The sequence below is a fragment of the Perca flavescens genome, chromosome 17 (genome assembly GCF_004354835.1).
Source record: "Perca flavescens isolate YP-PL-M2 chromosome 17, PFLA_1.0, whole genome shotgun sequence".
Lineage (NCBI taxonomy): Eukaryota > Metazoa > Chordata > Actinopteri > Perciformes > Percidae > Perca > Perca flavescens.
In genome coordinates, this window is record NC_041347.1 from 22,250,980 (window position 1) to 22,271,151 (window position 20,172).

At 38.2% G+C, this 20,172-nt stretch overlaps 1 protein-coding gene across 1 annotated transcript in view; it reads left to right on the plus strand.

Annotated features, from left to right (window-relative positions):
• Positions 1–20,172, plus strand: part of rgs7a (regulator of G protein signaling 7a) — a 60,784-nt gene that overhangs the window by 1,633 nt on the left and 38,979 nt on the right. The gene's annotated exons all lie outside the window — the stretch shown is intronic.

The window sequence follows — 20,172 nt, forward strand, 5'->3', positions numbered from 1 at the left end:
TGGAAAAAGGGAGGGGAGCGAACTGGCCCACTGCTGAGACACCCTAATGCAGTACTGCTTCCAACATCAAAATGATTAATACAATAATAATCTGCAGGGAAGATTACATGTGTTTACTTTGAGGCTTAAAGTCCAATTATAGTTTATTTTAGAAACTTTAACCCATGCAGTATATATATATATATATAATATACGAGGGTGTGTGCACTGCTCCTCATGTGCACTCGTTTGGTTGTAATCTTTTCTTCTGCCTTAACAAAAACACCTAAATTTAAGATTAACCTAAAGTAAACAATTCTAAAAATTGATTTTTCTACTATCAGGAGAGGCTTCTGTTCCCGGTGGTAATAAAGTGTGGATTCTAGCTTATGGTGTCATGCAAATGTAATAAACCATCTACAGTATCACACCATAGCAACAACAGCTGTAGTATGTACGTGGACATTGCCTGCCTTCACTCTCAGATGCACCAATGAAGTGATCATTTTCTCATCTTACTTGTGGATGACACACGCGTTGAGTGAATTTCTTCACTTCACTCTCTTCGCTCCCGATCCATCTGCGGAAGCATCTGCACAACAGGAAGAGGCTACGCTTAACATGATATCATAGATTGCACTCACAGTGTTTTAGGCAATATTACTGGCAGTGTGGGAAAAGATTTGCTGGAAATGCCGCTATGTAGAAGAAAGGTTGCTTTTTATTTTCTAAGTCACAATTTTCAGGATGTTACCAAGCAAGATGACATAAACTAGATTGTTCATAAAGTAGGCCAAATACTGAGGATACTGGAGATATATGAATGTGGTTTTGTCATTCCTTGTCATTTTAATTTGTGGCGACAGTGGAAGAAATCTTGTCTCCTATTAAATTAAATTTGAATATGAAACAGTTTAAGAATATGCTAAGGTATTAAAAATTGTTGCATTATGTATATTAAATATTGACTCGAGCTCTTTCAAGCTATTCAATTACATGTGATGTCTCTTCCTTTTCCTGCTATTGATCTGAAAGTCCTGCTTTTTTGATCATGCCATGAAGGATCTGTAGAACCAAGTATGCAGATAAGAAACACATCCGTAGCCTGTGTGTTTACTCTGCAGCTTTTACCTTCAGCAACCGGACTTAAATGTTTTGTTTGTTTTTCTTCAAAATTAAGAGGCAAGAAGAATTTTAGAATTAAGAAGCGGTTTGTTCCCAAATGTTTGGTCAGATTGATATCTTAGTCATGAAGCTTTCCTGCATCATCCAATTCTTCACTTCTGAACACTTGAGCACACATGGCCGCAGCTTGGCTCTTTGCACTGGTTGACCTAGATACACTGCAGAATGAAAGAACATGGTGAAGGCAGGGAGGATGGAATCATGTTTCTGGAGTGGGTTTAGTTCAAAACTGCAATTGGAAGAGCGCTGTCTGGAGACGTGTGGATACCGCCAGGATGAACAGGTGCTCCAAATGCTTTTCAAATGGAGATGACTTGGCAGAGGTGTTGCAACCCACATTGATTGGGCCTCGCTAAGATAAGCTGAATTCTCTAGTCAGAAACATGCTTGTATGTTTTTTTTTTTGCTGCTCAGACCTGCAGGAATATCATACATACACAGTGCTATAAAAAATGCTGCTATTAAGCACATCTACTCGTTGCTAGTAGTGTACAGTAGGACAACAGATAGTGATTGGATAGTCTTTCCTCTGGGAGCATAACTACATCCTTTAACTCTCTCAATCTTTCTTTCTCTCTGGCACTCCTGTCATTAACGTCTTAATGAAAATGGATGGATGAGTTGAGGTGTTGACCTGTTTGCTGTGGAGATGTGTGCAGAGATGTCGGTTTCCCTCAAGGACACATGCACGCAAGCACCTTGCTTGAACGAATGTAGATGTATTGATCATGTAAATGCGCAAGTACCCACACAGCATTTGAACAGTTACAATACAGATGCATGCATGCACGCACGCACGCACGCACGCACGCACACACGCACGCACGCACACACACACACACACACACACACTGCACGTCTGAGGGTCTAGATCACTACTTACCATATAAATGCCTTTGTGTTGTCTTGCTGGTTTCTTGTTAAACATACTTAAGGTAAATAATCAAGTGTACCAGAGTGTACAGTATGTGTCTTTTTTTCATGCCTGCTCACATGTGTGCACCATGAATAATTCTATGATGCATGCGTGTATGCTGTACAGTATGTAGGGCGAATGTTACTAAGACAGTCCTGAATTTTTTATGCAAGCCTAAAACAGCTCTGGCAAAGTTCATAGCCACTCAGCACGAGGAGGGAACATCGTCTCACCAACCAGCGCTTTGTGTGTTTGTGTCTGTATGTGTGCCTATTGTAATTAAGTGATTGGTAAGAAAGAGGAAAGAAAACACACAGTATATATTGAAATTATTAGATTTAACACACAGTATGGATAGATATAGTTAAATATTGATGTTTTCCCTACATTCATTTAACAACGTAAAAATGTTTCCTACAACTTTATTCAGTCATTTAAAAAAATTCTTAAGATGAGCACAAAGGCTGAAGACAGTTAACACCCACCTTAACAACCTCTCACATCTTCACAGACACATTTTCCTTAAGAAACGGCACAGCATTTTGGCTTTTCTGCATCTGCATGTTTTTGGTTGCACATAAGAAAATGTGAAATAATTCCTGATTGAAAATTTTCTGTTGCTGTTCCCCCCCATACAATTAATGGAGCTTTTCAAACATTCATCTCCGCCAGTTATTCTGCTTTATATCTAATAATTTCACGATCCACAAGCTACAACTTCCTCTTTATTTCGGTTGTTTCTAGAAAAATATAATTGTTAGGACTTCATACAAGAGAAAATAAATTAGGATTACATTTGTTTGCAGTATATTGTATCTACTGGAGTCTGATCTTCCTCTGTGGTGTAGTATCTGACAGCTGAGGCACCAGCCCACGTTATTTACATCTGAGTTGCTGATGGGCATCCAGTAATTGATTGTTCTTCCAGCAGCCACTTTGGCTTCTGTCTCTGTGTAAAGCCATTAATCCTATATGTATAGTATGTGTTTGTTTTTTTCCCATTGAACACATGCAACATTGTATCACACTATTGTTGTCTTCAGTCCTTATTGGAGAATAGTGTTGGAAATTCTGGTGCTTACACAAATGTTGATACTGTGCATCTGTGAAATAATTGGTCCCTGGTGAAACTTGGTCTTTTCTGCAGATCACAATGATGCAGAACGAGTGTACGAGGTTCTTATTGTTCTTGCACACACTTTACAGTAACAAACTAACAGTAGGTATTATGGCCAAACAATGTCAGATAACGGACTATATATACAAGCTAACATGAAATATAATTATTGTCATGTTCATGTAGCTATTTAACATGTAATACAGACATGGTTTTGTTTCCTTAAAAAATTAGCTAGTCCATCATGAATATGCTTCAAATCATCATTATCCAACCTCATTAGACCAAATACTACAATACCTGTCATGGTTATAGCTTTAGTTTGCTATGTGGCGAACTACCAAAGAATCTGCCTGTGCATTTTTAATTTCTTAGACTGCTCTCAGCAATAAATATCTCTTGCATGCTGGAATAACTAGGCCAGAGAAAATAATTATGGTCAATGGTCAAGTCAAAAAGTCAAAACATTTCTTTACAAGCTTTTCTTCTCACAATTCTCTCAGTGCTTTCAATCCGGCCCTTCACACTTTTGAAAAGGGTGTTGATGCTGCACTGTGAGATTTGAACTATATCCTCTTGGTCTGACTCAGTAATGAAGTGATGAACAAACAGAAATAACAAACAGGGCAAAGGTATTATTGTTTTATATTGATTTGTCAATTGATTAAGTGGTTGTGTACAAGAGATCATTTTGCAGGAACAAGACTTTCCCTCTCTTCCCTCTATATCACTGCAACACAGCAGTCATATAGTATTGTTAGATGATGCAGAACTGCAGTCATTATTAATACACAGAGTCTAGGTTTATTACTACAAATTCAGCAGATATCTCCTTATTGGAAAGCATTTTTTTTCAATCTAGGCCTAAGGCCTGCATCTGTTAAACCTATATTAGCGTGTCCTGTTATATATTGTTCATGAGTCATAAAGCGGAGGGAACTGAATACATTTCCAGCTTTTTCTCTGTTGAGAGCCAGATTGAAGGGTTCTTGTACTGCTTGTCTCCCTCAATCTGCAATCAGAAGATCAGGGAGCCCGAGAGAAAGAGGGAGAGAGGAGGGGGGTGAGATGGGATGATCTATAATTGCCAGATCAGAAAGAAAGCTTGCCAGCCAGGCGATTTCTCTTCCTGTGTGTGAAAACATGCATGTTCTTCTTTTTGCATACACTGTTGAGGGAAAGTGTGGGTGTTTGGCAGACACAGTCAGATGGAAAATTGGTATTTGTGGCGTTATGTGTTTCAAACTAATCCATTTTGCCTGTAATTGCTGACGTCAATACCTAAACGCCAATTAGAAGGGCTGGCATTAGTGACACATGCTGCAGTTGATAGAAGCGTAGTTCAGGTATGTCATTATACTACGGAGGCTAAAATAATCCAACATACCATGCTGGATCTTGTCACAATGCAATCTATAACCGATACGTTTCACAAACACCATCAGTGACTGGAGACTTTCTTGATAAATCCAATTTGAGAATGCGTACAGTACAATGTGTGTAGTTTATTCTCTTCAGTTCTACTTTTGGTCTTCAAAGAGATAATATGAAATGACAAAATAAACAGAAAGGTAGTAGGTGGCAAAGTTAGAACTGCTACTCGTATCAAAGTACCACTCTATCACTCACCACATCTGAATAATCATAAGTAGTTTTTCTTTGATAGCTCAGCAAATAGTCAATATTAGAGGCTATTGACATTTAGCATGCTTTGGTTGGGTCTACTGTATAATATCTTGGGCTTGAAGCCAAAACCATTAAATTGACACTCTGTGTCTGTTTGCAGAGAATCATTTTCATACAGTATGCAACTATTTTACAATAGCAATATTAAAATACTTTTTGGGGGAAATGTAATGCTACCTTGATTATGTTTTAGCAGACAAAACATAAAAAACTAGCTGCTAATTGGAGTGGTATTTATTAATCTTCTCACCTGACTCTCGGCAAGAAAGCAAATAAGCATATTTCTAAACAGGTAGGACTATTCCCTTAAAGTATGGTTCATTTTAGGGTGAGGTAAGTAAATGATTGTGATTAATTAAACATGTCAAAGTGCATGTCAACATTTACCTCTAGTGTAAGACAGGATCCAAACCTGGCTGTCCAATCTCAAAGTCATACACTTTATTTGGCCATTGAACTCAAGATGGCACAGTAAACAATAAATCATAGCTGGATATGAACAGAATTGTAGCAGACAAAGTGTGTTACATCAAATCAACAATCTTGACATAGTTCACCTTGTACCGCAGGACTAGTCAGTGAGATGACAGTTTAAAGATTTAATAGTGGACTTCACTGGGTGACGGTTTGGGCTGCTTTGTGAAGATAGTGAAAAGATACTTTGGCATATCTTGCTCTAAGCTCTCCCCTCTGTATATGTCTGCCACAGCAGGAGCCTTTAGTCCTGTCTGTTGGGGTTATATAAGGGTCTAAGGGAGCCTGGGCATTAAGATAGAGGCTGACTCAGGCCTCGGCTCTGTCTGGTCATTTAATTCCAGCTCAACATTTAGCGAAAGATTATAGGAGAACCAGAGTTGTGAATGAATCCATCTCCAGTGTGATGGTCTTAATGAGGACAGAGATGCTCCATTAGGACTAAAGAGAAAATGAGAGGCGTAACCTGTAGAGGAAACAGACAGTGACTTAGTATTTCTCTGTATTCACCACACACTGGGTATGTGTCTGTGCATACATCTATGAGTCCTTGTTCTCTCCTTGTTTATAGCTTCGTCCCTCCTCTCCTGATCATCCATCTCAACATACACCATCTGAATCTCAACTGTGTCCATGCAGTCTCTACTTCTAATGCACTCCCCTGTTGTTTCTGGTGATGGTTTGTTCCTTCCCTCACTCTGTCTACGATGTATAAATTCCCGCTTACTTGTTTGTCTCAACGTCATAATGTGTTCGACATTTTGTATCTATTCAATTGTAGAAACTTTTAATCCTTTTTTGCTTCTCATTTTGCAGTTGCATCCCTTCCAAATATGTTCACATCCAGCTGCATTTAGTCTGTAAAAAGTGATTCTTTGCCATATACTTTAAGACAAGTAAATGGCATTTTTTAGAATGTAAATAGAATTTTGGTTGTGAAATAATGTCAAATCCATTATGTGAAACATGAACCACAACACTTATCACATAATGTATCCTAATTACAAAAAAATACTTTTTTTAGAAAATGTCATTGCTTCTCAAATCTATAATTACTAAATTTACTAAAACATCATGCCAAAGCAAAATTAAATATTGGAGAAGTGCCGTTCTCCATCACAACTATTGTATATTTCATCTTAAATCATTGCCAAAGCTAAAATCATTTGCACGTCAAGAGCCTCTAAAAGTAAATAGAAATAAGAAATCTTGTTATCTTCTCTGCAGTGTATTTTGACAGCTTGGAGCAAGAATGTAGTCTTTCTGCCAAACATCCTTTTACTTTCAAACAACCCCCCCCTCTCTCTCTCTCCCCCTCTCCCTCTCTCTCTCTCTCCCTCTCTCTCTCTCTCTTTCTCTCTCTGTCTAGACTGGTGAAAACATTTCTCCCAAGACTTTTTCATCCCAGTTTCCCTTACGGTCTGTCTCTCACTCTGTTCACACTTTGCCCTTTCCATTTCTCTCTTTTATTTCCCTCACTCTCTCCCACCCACTTTCATGCTCTTTTGTTTAGTTTCAGGTCTTTGATGTTTCTAATATACCCGCAATATCACACTAACTTTGTCTCTTTGTCTCTATCGATACACATGTGCACTCTCACTCTCTTTCTACCCCCCGCCCCCTTCCCTCTCCAGTGTGTGGTTCTTTACCAGTGAAGCATCCATCCACTTCTGTATCTCTGTCCCCTCGTTTCACATCCCTCGCCTCTCTTTGAAGTCATCAGAGCCCTAGTCAGAGCCCATGCCACTCCAGTCAGCTTTTATCTCGTACGGAGAAAAAGAGAGGAATGAATTTACAGCCTGCCTGAGCACAGTCATCTCTCCTCCTGTGTGAAATGATTCACTCGTGACTCAAAGCATTATTGGGAACTCTCTCTAAACAAACAACCATTGGATGTGGCATTTTCCATCCAAATTGACTGTAACTGTAACTGAGAGCGGTGGCCTGATTGTCCCCCTGCAGCGCGGTGCCTCTTTCAACAATTCAACATTCTCCAAAGAGCCATCATGTCTCAGTGATTAGCCTGCCATGACTGAGTGCCATCGCACTAATCCAATATTAGCGAAATAATAAAAGTCAAACAACAATTGTTCCAAAGGGTACATTTTCATACGTTTGAGACGTACATTTTCATTTGCCAGACAGAGACACACCTTTGTCTGAAACCTTGCACTTCTCAACTCATTGTGACAAACACACACTCTCACAGCTTGCAGTGTGGTGAGCAGCTTCCACCTGCAGCCTACTGAGCCTCACAGCTTCACACCATTAGTTCAGCTTAGCAAGCACAGCCATCCACAGTACAGCCTAGTCTATAAACCTCGGGCGCCATCTTGACTCATGCGACTGCTGCTTTTTTCTCGTCTTGTTCCTTTCACTGCAAAAATACAGCAAAATAATGATTTCAGCCGTAAACAGCCGTATGCAGCTGGCCTGTGAGTTTCTTAAATACTGTAGCTTGGCTATATACTGTATTTAAGTGTCCTATCAAATGCTTCAGCCCACTATCCCAGTAATGTAAGTCAGACAAAGTTAAGAGTTTGTGTTATATTACAGGGAGGTATGAAATAATGTTTGATAGAAAATTAAACTGAAATTAAATACAGGAAGGTATGAAATAATGTGTGATAGAAAATGTGGTGTTTAATTAGTATAGCTTGCTGGTTATTTAATCTTATGCAAATGCAAAGCAGCATATATTATAAAGCCAATTGCCTGTTGCCAATGTAAATACATAATAATATACAATATTCTTGAAAATATATGTGGTTATGATAAGAGCTCTTTTTAGCCGTGCTAGACTTGTGGCTCCATGGATGGCAATGTCAGTCTGTTTGTTTATCCTGACTGAAATATTTCAATAACTACTGGATGGATTGCCATGACATTTCAGTCCCTCCAGGATTTCGTGGTCTTTTTTTTAGATTGTTGCAGCCCAAAATGCCTGATTTTGCGGGAGCTTTTGTAAAAAAGTTGGTATGTCTTTTGTATGTTTGTTGCAATGAAGTTGCAAGAGACAGTGAAAATTTGTTGAATTTTTGTGAATTGTTAGGATCGCGACATCACGAAATCCTGGAGGGACAGACATTTTATACAGAAATTTATGGTCCCCAGAGGATTGTAATTTGGTGATCTTGGTGACTTTTCTTCTAGCATCATCAAAATCTGAATGTGCTCAATACTTTGGTGGTTTATGACCAAATATCTGCAAAACTAATGACATCCCCATCAGCCTCAGCTGTAGGCTACTGTACTTTGTGTTTAATGCTAATTAGCAATGGTAACTTACTAAAGATGGTAAACATTATACCTGCTAGATGTCTAATTAGCATTTGGCTCAAAGCATCACTGTGCCGAGCAGCCTCACAGAGCAGGTAACATGGCTGTAGACTCTAGGCTGTGTCCGAAATTAGAGACGTTGACTTGAGACTTGGACTCGAGTCAACTCAAGTCATCGTTTTGATAACTTGTGACTTGACAAAAAATAAATAACTTGAAACTCGACTTGGACTTGTAACTCAATGACTCAAGACTTGACTTGACTTAGGGCATGATGACTCGGATGACTTGCGTGTATTCATAAGTTTGCATGTTAGCTGTATAATTTAAATATAATTTAATGTTGTCACATTTCTGTCTATCAAGTATACTATGCAGCAGTGCAAACTGTAAATCATGATTGGAGGACTCGAAAAGCTCCCCTGGTATGTGATTGTCATGATTGGATGACGGCACATAACATCAAAGACCCCTGATGAAGCCTCATTAGTCAGAACAGATTAAATTAATTGTCATACTTTTTGTACTAGTTATACAAACTAGCCAATCGTTTTACTAGATGGGCTACTAATACCTTGTCTTTTCTCTTTATAAAGGCTGTATACTACAGCTAAAAGTGCTTTATCTTGGGTGTAAAGAAGTGACTTGATTTGATGACTTGCCTTAACTAAGGACTCAACTTGACTTGACATAACCTGTGACTTGACTTGTCCAAACAAATAATAACTCAAGACTTGCTTGAGACTGGGACCAAATGACTTGGGACTTACAGTACTTGGGACTTGAGCAAAGATGACTTGGTCACAAGACTGGAAATGACCCCCTTGTTCACTTATTCATGACTGCCTATATAATGGACACTCAATAGTTTGCTCAATAGTGGGCAATAAATTGAGATTTTAGAAACTTACTCATCATCATAATTTTGTGTCATCACTGACAGCTACACAACTGTATATTCTATATTCTATTTTTAGCAGAAAGTAGTGTAAATGCTGCTTACTTTTTTTCGTTCTATTGTGGTATTTTTCAGGGCACAAGTGGAGAAATTTACCCACTCAGTAAATGTAGTGCACTAAAGGGAGTGCTTTTGGACAAAGCCCTTGTCTTGTTAAAGTTTACTTTCAATATAATGCAACACATGCTCTTTTTAGGCATAATGTAGCCAATGACTAAAACCACTGTCCTACTACTTTAATTAGACCATTACTTTATTCATCTAGGTTCACAGACACTAGTCATAGTGTCTCATCAGCTAACTGAGAGATTCCTGTCTGGAATGCTTTTGCTTTCTCCTGCTGTCCGTTTTGTTTCTGCTGTGGTGGCTGGTGGCTGCTCTGTTGGAATCCCCATGACAACCACACCAGCAGTCTGTCAAATGCTATTATCTCAAACACTTCAACAATGTGTCCAGCACACCCTTAGCTAGCAAAGTGACAGAACATGAGTGTGTGTATGTGTGTTTCTGTGCAAACACACTTTAAAGAGTGCTGCTCAGTCCATGAAAACCTGCAGTCAGTGGTGGAAAGTAACTAAGAAGTACAGTATTCAGGTACCATTTTATTGCCATTTTCAATTTTTCTGGTACTTTATACATGTTAGAGGCAAATGTACTTTTTACTCCACTACATGTATTTGATAACTTTAGTAGTCATTCATTACTTTGCAAATTATGACTTATTAATACATTTAATTTAAGTAATAAACTATGATCTATTATTACAGGTTATGATACCCTGCTGTAAATTTGTTTATAGGTGGGTAGATATGTGTGGAGTTGTAACAGTGTGGGTAGAATGATCTTAGACTGTGACTTTGTGGAGTGCAAGAAATGCTTAAGGTTAGGTTGCCATGTTGATTTTGTGTATTACCAGTTGCCTTTTCCCCCCTTTTTTGTGCAGGGGGATAATGGGGGATATTACTGTCTAAAAAGAAATGAACATGAATCTGTAATATATATCATTTGTTCAGATTGTTAAATAAAATGTAATTATATGTATAAAAAGAAAGATATCCTGCAGTGTATAAAGCTAATACAATTAGCCCCATCTTTACCAGCTGCAACATTAAAGTGATGTACGCATGAATGCATCACTAATTATAAGTCAGTGATATAATATATACAGCATGTATATATATTGTGTGTGATATATATATATATATATATATACTGTATATATATACACATATACATATATATATATATATATATATACATATACATATATATATATATATATACACATATACATATATTATATATATATATATATATATATATATATATATATATATATATATATATATATATATATATATATATATATATATATATATATATATATATATATATATATATATATATATATATATATATATATATATATATATATATATATATATATATATATATATATATATATATATATATATATATATATATATATATACACATATATATATATATATATATATACATACATATATATATATATATACACTATATATATATATATATATACATATATATACATACACTATATATATATATATATATATATATATATACATATATATATATATATATATATATATATATATATATACATACATATATATATATATATATATATATATAACAGCATTGCCTCCTGTTTCTTGCTGCCTGTGACAAAAGATAAAATATGTTATCTAAGCTTGAGCAGAGTGAAAAAAGACAAGGTCAGGTCTAAGAATGCATTAGGATATGGTGGGAAGGGTCTCTCTATTCCTTGCGACAGACTGATTTGATTTGTTGATATTAGCTTCCCTTGCGTGTCAGCAGAGCCCTGTGTAAATGGAAGAGCTGGTATTAAAGCAAGTGAGAGAGGATACGTCAGGGTGAGGATCGATGCACACAATTTGAATAACCAGATTTTGACAAAATCTGCCATTGACGACGCTGTCCTGCATGAATTTATGAATTAAGGCAATTCATTTTTTTTTCCAGTGACTTCATTTGCAACATCCCCATCATTTAAACTGTACCATCCAACCGTAGCACTGAAAAAGTTCTGATTTGACCTCTTTTTAATTTAGTGAGTCCATCCAACAGTCTGAATCACTCCACAAGTAACGGTGATTTTTAAAGGTTCAACAACAACAGTCGTCCATCATCTTCATCGCTCCATAGTTGCGTCAAACAGTCTGCCCCTATCAATTTATTATCTATCCTGACTGTTGTGTCCTCTGATGTGTGCACGTGTGCGTGTCCCGTCAGATACCCGGTCCTCGTCTCGTCTCTGTTCTGCAGACAGGAGAAGGCAGAAGAATGTCAGCCTGCCAGTATGCAGCTGCTTATCTCTTATTGGTATTCAGGACACACATACTCTTCCTGAGTGTCTGTTGCACGTGCCAAGGAGGAATGTGGGAAATGAGGGGATGGAGAGAGGAGGAGGAGAAGAGGAGTGAAGCCCCTATCCCCCTCCCCCTCATGTTTTCTAGATCTAAAAATAGACAGCATCCTCCCTTTCTTTTCTATTCCCAGTTCATCTGTTTCCATACCCAGCATCCCTCCCTGTTTTCCTCTCATCCTTGTCCTCTTCCTCCTTGTCTCTCTGTTTGGTCTAAGTAAACATGCTCTCTGGTGCCCAATGATAAGACTCCTCCTCAAGGGTAATGGCAGACAGTTGGACACTGCTAACAGGCTTGCCTGGATGAAAGATTAACTATAGGGGTGAATTCATTTACACTAACACTACAGTATTTCCATGGCCAGACTGCACTGTTTAACCACCAAAAATAAAGGCATGATTATTAAAAACTCCTAAGTACAAATCCCCTTAGTGTCTGCTGATTGCTGATCACAAATATGTGCTCAATAATATATATAATTGTTTTATTGAATTATAAGTATATGTATTTGTGCATGGCTGACCAATGGTTGTTAGCATGCTTTTTAAGTGTGTATAAACTTTAGCAACCATTAGTAATTACATTCACTTTTTTTGAAAAAACTGTTGCACAATACATCTGAAAATAATGCAGCTTTCTTCTTCCTTTATCTATTAATTTATGATTACATGCTTTTTCAGTGATGAAATCACGGTAGGTGGGCAGGAGGGATATTGGCTTTCAGTGGATTATGTTCTAGCACATGGCCAACCTTGGCTTAGTCATCGCGCCCACTGCTCGCCCACCAAGGAGATGAGAGTGAGAGTGAGAGTGAGAGAGGCCTTGCCCTAGGAACACTATCCCACCACCAGCCAGGAACACCAGATGATAGTGGATTTAGAAATAGGCAGAAATCAGAAATCAGTGTCTAGAAAGAGAGTCAGCTAAAGGTAGAGATAGAAGAGTGAAGAAGGTAGCCCCAGCAGTGCTATTCCAACATGAACCAGAAACTGATATGTAATAATGATGAGATTAATACAAACACTGAAAAAAGTAATACACACATTAGTGTGTGTGTGTGTGTGTGTGTGTGTGTGTGTGTGTGTGTAAGAGACACTGTGCACTGTATCAGAATAAGCACACTTACATTTGTTACTCAGCACGTAAAAGTACAATAAAATTAATAGTAGATCTTTTCCACACGTCACCTTTTACTTTCCCCATTGTTACCACTGCCTACCAAAAAAAAAAACACTACTACTACTACTACTACTAATATTATTACTAGTCTACCAACTGCTTGTGCTGCTAATACTTTTGCAGTTATTACTCACTGCAGCTACTACTGTAGCTACAATACTATAGTACACTGATTTCAAAATATAAGGCACTACATGTAATTAGAAAAGAACCTTCTCTGCAAGAAGGGATTTAATTTAAAGCAGTGTTTGTTGATTTTTTGGTCACTTGGGGGCAGCGTCACAAATGTAACTGTATATACAATAAAGTGAATGTGTTAACAAACAGTCGCTTATTTCAGGCTGCCCTAATGAACAGTTTGTACATATACTGTAGCTACGAAAAGTAATGCACGGTAATTCCTATATATTCCATGTATTTATGACTGAAAGGCCCACATTGAGGTTTGCTATAAGGCAGTGCCCTGTACTGTCCGTAGTAATTATGACCAGAGGCCCCATTAATAAACATGGCGTACACTCAAAAAAAGACGTACGCCGCTCTCTATGCAGGAATTGGGATTTATCAAAACTTGACGGGAAAACGTGCGGTCCTCCACGGAAACGCTGACCCAGGCGTACGCACAGAAACGGGTGAAAGGAGAAACGACGACACCGACGACAGACGGATGAAACACGTGAAACTGAGACCATTGTGTTAAACAAATTGAAATATTGCCTCTTATTGATGATATGAAAAACTCAGAACCATTTTTACAATCAATATCCTACACAAACACCTGCTTGATCCATCTGTGGTGAAAAACAAACAAAATAAAACAAGACACTATCTAAAAATTCAAATGAATATATATTTTGTAAAAAAACTAAAATGTTCTGTAATTATATTGGCATGTTACGGAATTTAATTCTCATGATAAACAGGACAAATAATGTTTACACTGATGCTGTTTTCGATGCCTCCGTCTGGCGGAGCACATTGTTTTAATATGGTCATCATATACCCTACAGTATCATAGTGTTTTATACAGTGTTTATTTTTATGGCTTTAGATCATTTTATTTTTGTTTTTAAATGTTTGTTTTTATTGTAGGTCTAAAGCATGATTTAACCATTGTGAAAGGTACAATAGAAAGTTTTACTAATTACATGCTCCTTGCACAGATTGCCATTTACAATTAGATTAATTCCGACACCAGTTTTTTAGATACAATCAAATTGATGGGTAGAAAAAGGCATTTCATGCATAATGATGACGCACAATGGCTGGCTTTGCACTGTTGGGAGATGTGACAAATCGAGACCTACAGCAAGAAGACTTGCCGGCAAACGAGGAAGAGTGGCCTCAGAGACGATTCCGACTGCCTCGAGCTGTCCTGTTGGATCTCTGTGTTGTTTTGGGCCCAGCGTTACAGAGGAGCACTCGGGAGAAACCACGCCATGCCGGTGTCGTGCCGACACCTGTCCCACTTCAAGAGGGGTCAGCTCCGGCGTCCCCGTTGCATAAACACTTTCTCGGGGTAGCGCTAGGCGTTTTTTGCATCAACTTTAATATTGGACCATTTCTTTTTAATTTGGGCCACGGTCCTACCTCTGAGGCTGTGGCATTAACTGCGTCTGCAACATGTCAATCTACAGCTTTTTTGGCATTAGTAATGCCCACACTGTGCCCTCCAAACATATTTTCCTCTTTTCCACCCCTCTAAGAAGAACTACAACTTCACATTGAGTGAAAGTCCTTGCTTTTTTTCCCTCTGTGCGCATGATGTCAGTATGGGTGAATATTAATTTGGGGCGTTTCAATGACTATTTAAGGGCAATTATGGGCGTGACATGAAGATGCCAAAGCTGCGCCACATTTAGAGTCAATTGTGATTTATAAAGGGAATGCGGTGTAAGACGTGCGTATTTCTGTGCGTATTTCTGTGCGTATTTCTGTGCGTACTTACATCCTATGTTTCGTCCATACGCCACTTCTGACGCAAATTTGCTGCACAGTTTTATAAACGAGGCCCCAGAGCACTTAGTATAAGAGCGCAAAAATCTATGCAGGGAGGAAGTTAGGGTGGTGGATGGGTCCCCAAAACACAAGACTTTCACCCGTACGTGTCCTGGACATTTTTGTACGATATCATTAGAACCCGTTGATGAAAATACGTTGGGTTATTTACGTATTCAGCAGAGCTACATTAGCATTTATTTGGAGTCCTGTTTCTGACCACCTGTTTCTGATATTCAAATAATTGACTCTTTCACTGCTTGATACTCCACTATGTTCACTGGCTAGTCGCTCATTACTGCGGCTTTAATGTGAATAAATGTAAGTTAATTAACTTTACGTGTCAGATAGATGTGATTATTATAGAGCTATCAGTAGAAATATAAGTGTTAAAGTTCTTTGCACAATAGTACCCTCCTGGACAGAAATTGGAACTGTCTGTTTTCTTTTGTAGCCTTAGAGAGGATTGAAAGAGAGGATTGAAAAACACATGCAAAACTGCACCATTATTGTTTTACCACTTCTTTAAACATTTTTTGGCAGAAACAGAAAAAAGCACTTCCTTTTCAAAACTACAATTTTGTGCCATTATACCATACATTCTGAAGGGGTCTGGTGCCAAGCTAAAAGGTTTGTGACATCCTGTTTCTGAGTGAACTACTATAAGGGTAAAAATGAAAAAAGTTAATATTTTACAATGAAAAAGTCATCACATAGAGCTTTAATTTGCATTAGAGCATAAGACTATATCCTTCAGGAATTGTATGATACTCTAAATTGTGCTGTGGTTGCATAAAGCATGAGATGGCAGTCATCTACTGGCTGGCAAATTTGGAACAAGAACTGCATTAACTACAGCAATGTCAAACGAGGATAAAAGCCAGTGTTTTCCAGGGAGCAGCTGGCATAGCTGGCTGACTACCTCTCATCCAGGATTTAATGCTTGTCTTTTTCTCTTACTAAAGTGTTGTCCCTTGGGGAGGGAGATGTTGAGGAGTCAGGGGAAATACTGAACATCCTTCTGCAATCATACACAAGGGACGATGATTCTCAGGGGACGCCAGGAGGAAAGAGGACGTGTGTTACGAAAATCTGGAGGAGTTGATAAAAATCAAGGGAATTGTGTATGCACGTATCTGTTGGCAACCATCTTGAAAGCTTTCTTAATGAAATAGTGATAATACCTCTGTCCATCAAACCAGATGACAACACTGCAACTGCTGCTTCTGCTATTGTGCACAGGAATGCTTTAGCAATCAGTTTTGATTATTAAGCATTCCAGCAAGGAAATGATGGAGAAGATTATGCACTACCAACCACGTAGTATATTATGAAAGGCTTTCAATGATGTTAGATGTGTAAAGGGAGACAAATTATTAGACAGAAAAATACCTAGATTACTTCAGTTTCCTGGAAAGATAACTTTGAGAAGTGAAAATAATAATATAGCAAATACTACTAGCCTGCCAAAAATCATACAGATTTTCTCCTTGCTCAGTTTGGTCTGTGGATAAATTCGCTTGAGACAGACATCAAAAAGGATGTACAATAGATGACCCAGAGTTCTCTCTTTCACTCAGACATGAACCTTTCCTACTCCTGGTTCGACAAAGGCGCCATTCACAGGGCTGTGATTGTCCTTTGCTTTTGATTTTCGACCTGGAAATATACGTGCATTATCCACTGAAATTAGATTCTGAATAAATTAGAGGCATGAAGTACATCATATTGCTGCAGCATCTAGCTCACTTTGTCTTCAGCAACACATTTAAATATTTATTTTAGGAGTTTAATGAGTGACCTATTATATATGTTATAGTTCTGGATAATATCGGTCTTAGCTGAAATCTTGTAGCAAGAACTGAGCATAAATGTGTGACAACAAACGAGGTTGCAACTTCTGTTACATCTATTTTTTTTAATTCTTTAATCTAAAAAACAAGACTGCATTGCTACAGCAGGATAACAGTAGGATAGATGAGTTATGACACTAAAGGTTTCAGTATGCTCAAAATGACTCATACGACGTCGTCCAACCACGTCTGAAGACAAAAGTGTTAATAGCTTTTTTTGAACGACCACACTGGAAGGCTGGGTGAAAAGTGGGCTGTCATATAGAGGGGCAAGATGCAATGAATCATACAAACTGGGATAACCATGCACACTTTCAGAAATTCATTCCATAAACGCATTTATGGTGTTGCGCTCGGTTGTGCTTACAAAAAGTGATGGAAGCAATTACGTGAAAAATTAAAGACATTCTCACCTCTGCACACCTGGGAATCTGCTGTGTTAAGTGGGAATGCTTTTGGGACTGCCGGTTTCAGTGACGTGCTACACAGTCCAACCAATGGTTTAACAATTTTCCACTAGTGTACAGGTGTTGGTAACACGTGAAGATGCAACGTGACAGTAAGGGCAGGGAAGAACACTGCTAGCATGGATGTAAACAATCCTGGATTTAAAATACTTTAAAGGGGTGATATAATGACAGAGTTTACCTTGTCATAGTTGAATAACGACAGTTCGGTGGGTAAAATGGGTATACAGAGAACCTCAAAGTCCCATTGACACCTCTTTCCTATGCAAATCTCACAATTTGAAACTGCCGCTGAAAACCTACAAAGCTAATAGTGGACATCAACTTGGTGGCTGTGCCTTTATTTGGCTCTAGTCTGTACCTTTGTCACACCAGCATAGATCTCAGACACTAGTTTAGCTGCGCGCTGCTCTGTGTACTTCCACGGGAATTACAAAGAAGAAAGTTTGGAAGCCGTAACCACGGCCGTAAATGCAGTGTTCCAGGCTGTACAGGGAATGCTGACACTTTTCAAATTTCATCATGAGCTGCCGGTCGTGGTGCTCCAGGTAAGCGATTTAGTTACCCCAGCATAGGTGATTGTGCGCTGGGTACAGAGCACCGCGAGCTGCTGGTCGTGGTCGTGGTGCAAGTAAATGCTAAATGACAAAACTTACCACCCTGAAGTAGTCACTTCCAATTTACGGGCAACTGGTTGCTCCTCCACATCAGATTCTTCCTCTGATTCAAGCTCAAACATATACGGTTCAACACCTAATGTCTCCAGCTTTGCTCGTTGTAAACCAATCAGCGCGCAGCTCATCTAAATATTCATGAGCATACCATAATAGGGAGAAAACCTCTCGTTTCATTCTAGGGCTATTTCACAGGGTTGCATTAGGGCGCATAGAACAGCACCCGGGCCATTTTCAGCCCAACCAATGTTACATACCCTATTCGGAGACCTTACAGTTTTTCACAATGCAATCATGTCTCAAAATCAAATAATTCTTCCAGAACACTAACACATGTTCTCTCCCAACAGGAACATTTAGTCAACCACTGCACAATGTCATAAAAAACACTAACATCAGATGGAATTACAGAAACTGCATTATTTTACATGTGTCAGGTCTGCCCATATATAACAGACAATAGTATATTGTATTGATCATAGATTGTGTTTTGGGCTGCAGTTTCTCTACATTTTTGTTTTGTTTAGTAAATGCATGCATATTTTTTTTTTACTGTAAAGATTTTTTTTGGGCTTTTCCACCTTTATTTGACAGGACAGCTAGTTGGGAGAGAGAGGGGGGGGAAGACATGCAGGAAATTGTCACAAGTCGGATTTGAACCCTGGACCTCTGCGTCAAGGCATAAACCTCCAAGTATATGTGCGCCTGCTCTACCACTGAACCAACCACCATTTTGTTTCCTTTGCTGCAGAGATTCAATACAAAAAATGAATGACCCATCTCAGAGTAGCTTTATTTACAGTTTATGAAAAAAAGGAGACAGAATTGTCCTGGTACTCCTCTTCCTCTCCCTCGTGAAGGCATTTTTCTTATTTTCTGTGTTCATCTACAGTATATTGTTCAAATAGGTCCTTTTTTTTTACTGTACTACCATATGATCATGTGATTGAAAGAACCTCAACACCTGAGTGTGTTTCTTAGAAGGGAATCAGCTGTGATTTATCTAATTTGCATAACTTCAATCAGCTGTTTCTCAATAAATGCATGTATAAAATGCAGGGGATATATTTGTGTTTCAATTTACAATATGATCAGCTGTTCACTTTGACTTTAGCCTATAAGTTAGGTTTAGAACATGATGTTATCTGTTCTGACATACAGTGTGAAAGCATTTGGAAATTTGGCAGTAAAGATCCATTGTTTTGGTGGAGCTTGTGTGTAAAATAAGTTTAAGCATTTTAAATTTGTTTTAACTCTATGCAATTTGTGTCAAAGCAACAAGAAATGTGTTAATTGTATAGCCTACACAGACGGATGTTGTGCTAACTGTGTTAAGAGTTTAGGAACGTTGTTAAAAGTATTGAAAAAAGTGTCATAGCGATCGTGAAAAACTGTAAAGCTACATTGTGTAAGAATTTCTCCCATCTAGCAGTGAAATTGTATATGACAACCAACTGAATATTACTTTCCAGACCCTCCCATTCCAATCGCGTTTTAACTGCTACGGTGGCCAAACCCGAAATTAGCTCTTAGTATCTCCGTCGTTTACACGCAGCTGTAGCCACTCCAATATTAACTTTGGTGCCGGCCGTCATTCGAGCGACTCACTTGTATGTATTGTGAATGATTCTACGCTTACGAGAATACTTTGATTAGTTGGTGGAAGTAATTACACATGAATGAGCACACATTTGTGAAAGAACAGAGGGGGTTTTGCTAAGAATCAACTAAAAAAATTACACAACGTAGGTTTAAGGAACAGTGTGAAATACCCTATATAATCATTCTATCACCCTTTAAAAAAAAAATCAACTTTGCAAATGTTTTATGAGAAAGAAAATACATTCACCAAGTTTTTTAGTCATCAAGGATACACACAATGAGTTTTGGTAACACAGGGCACATTTAGCATCATGGCACAATCCACAATTCAGTTCATTTAGCTCAAATTTAATGAATTATTCACATTAAT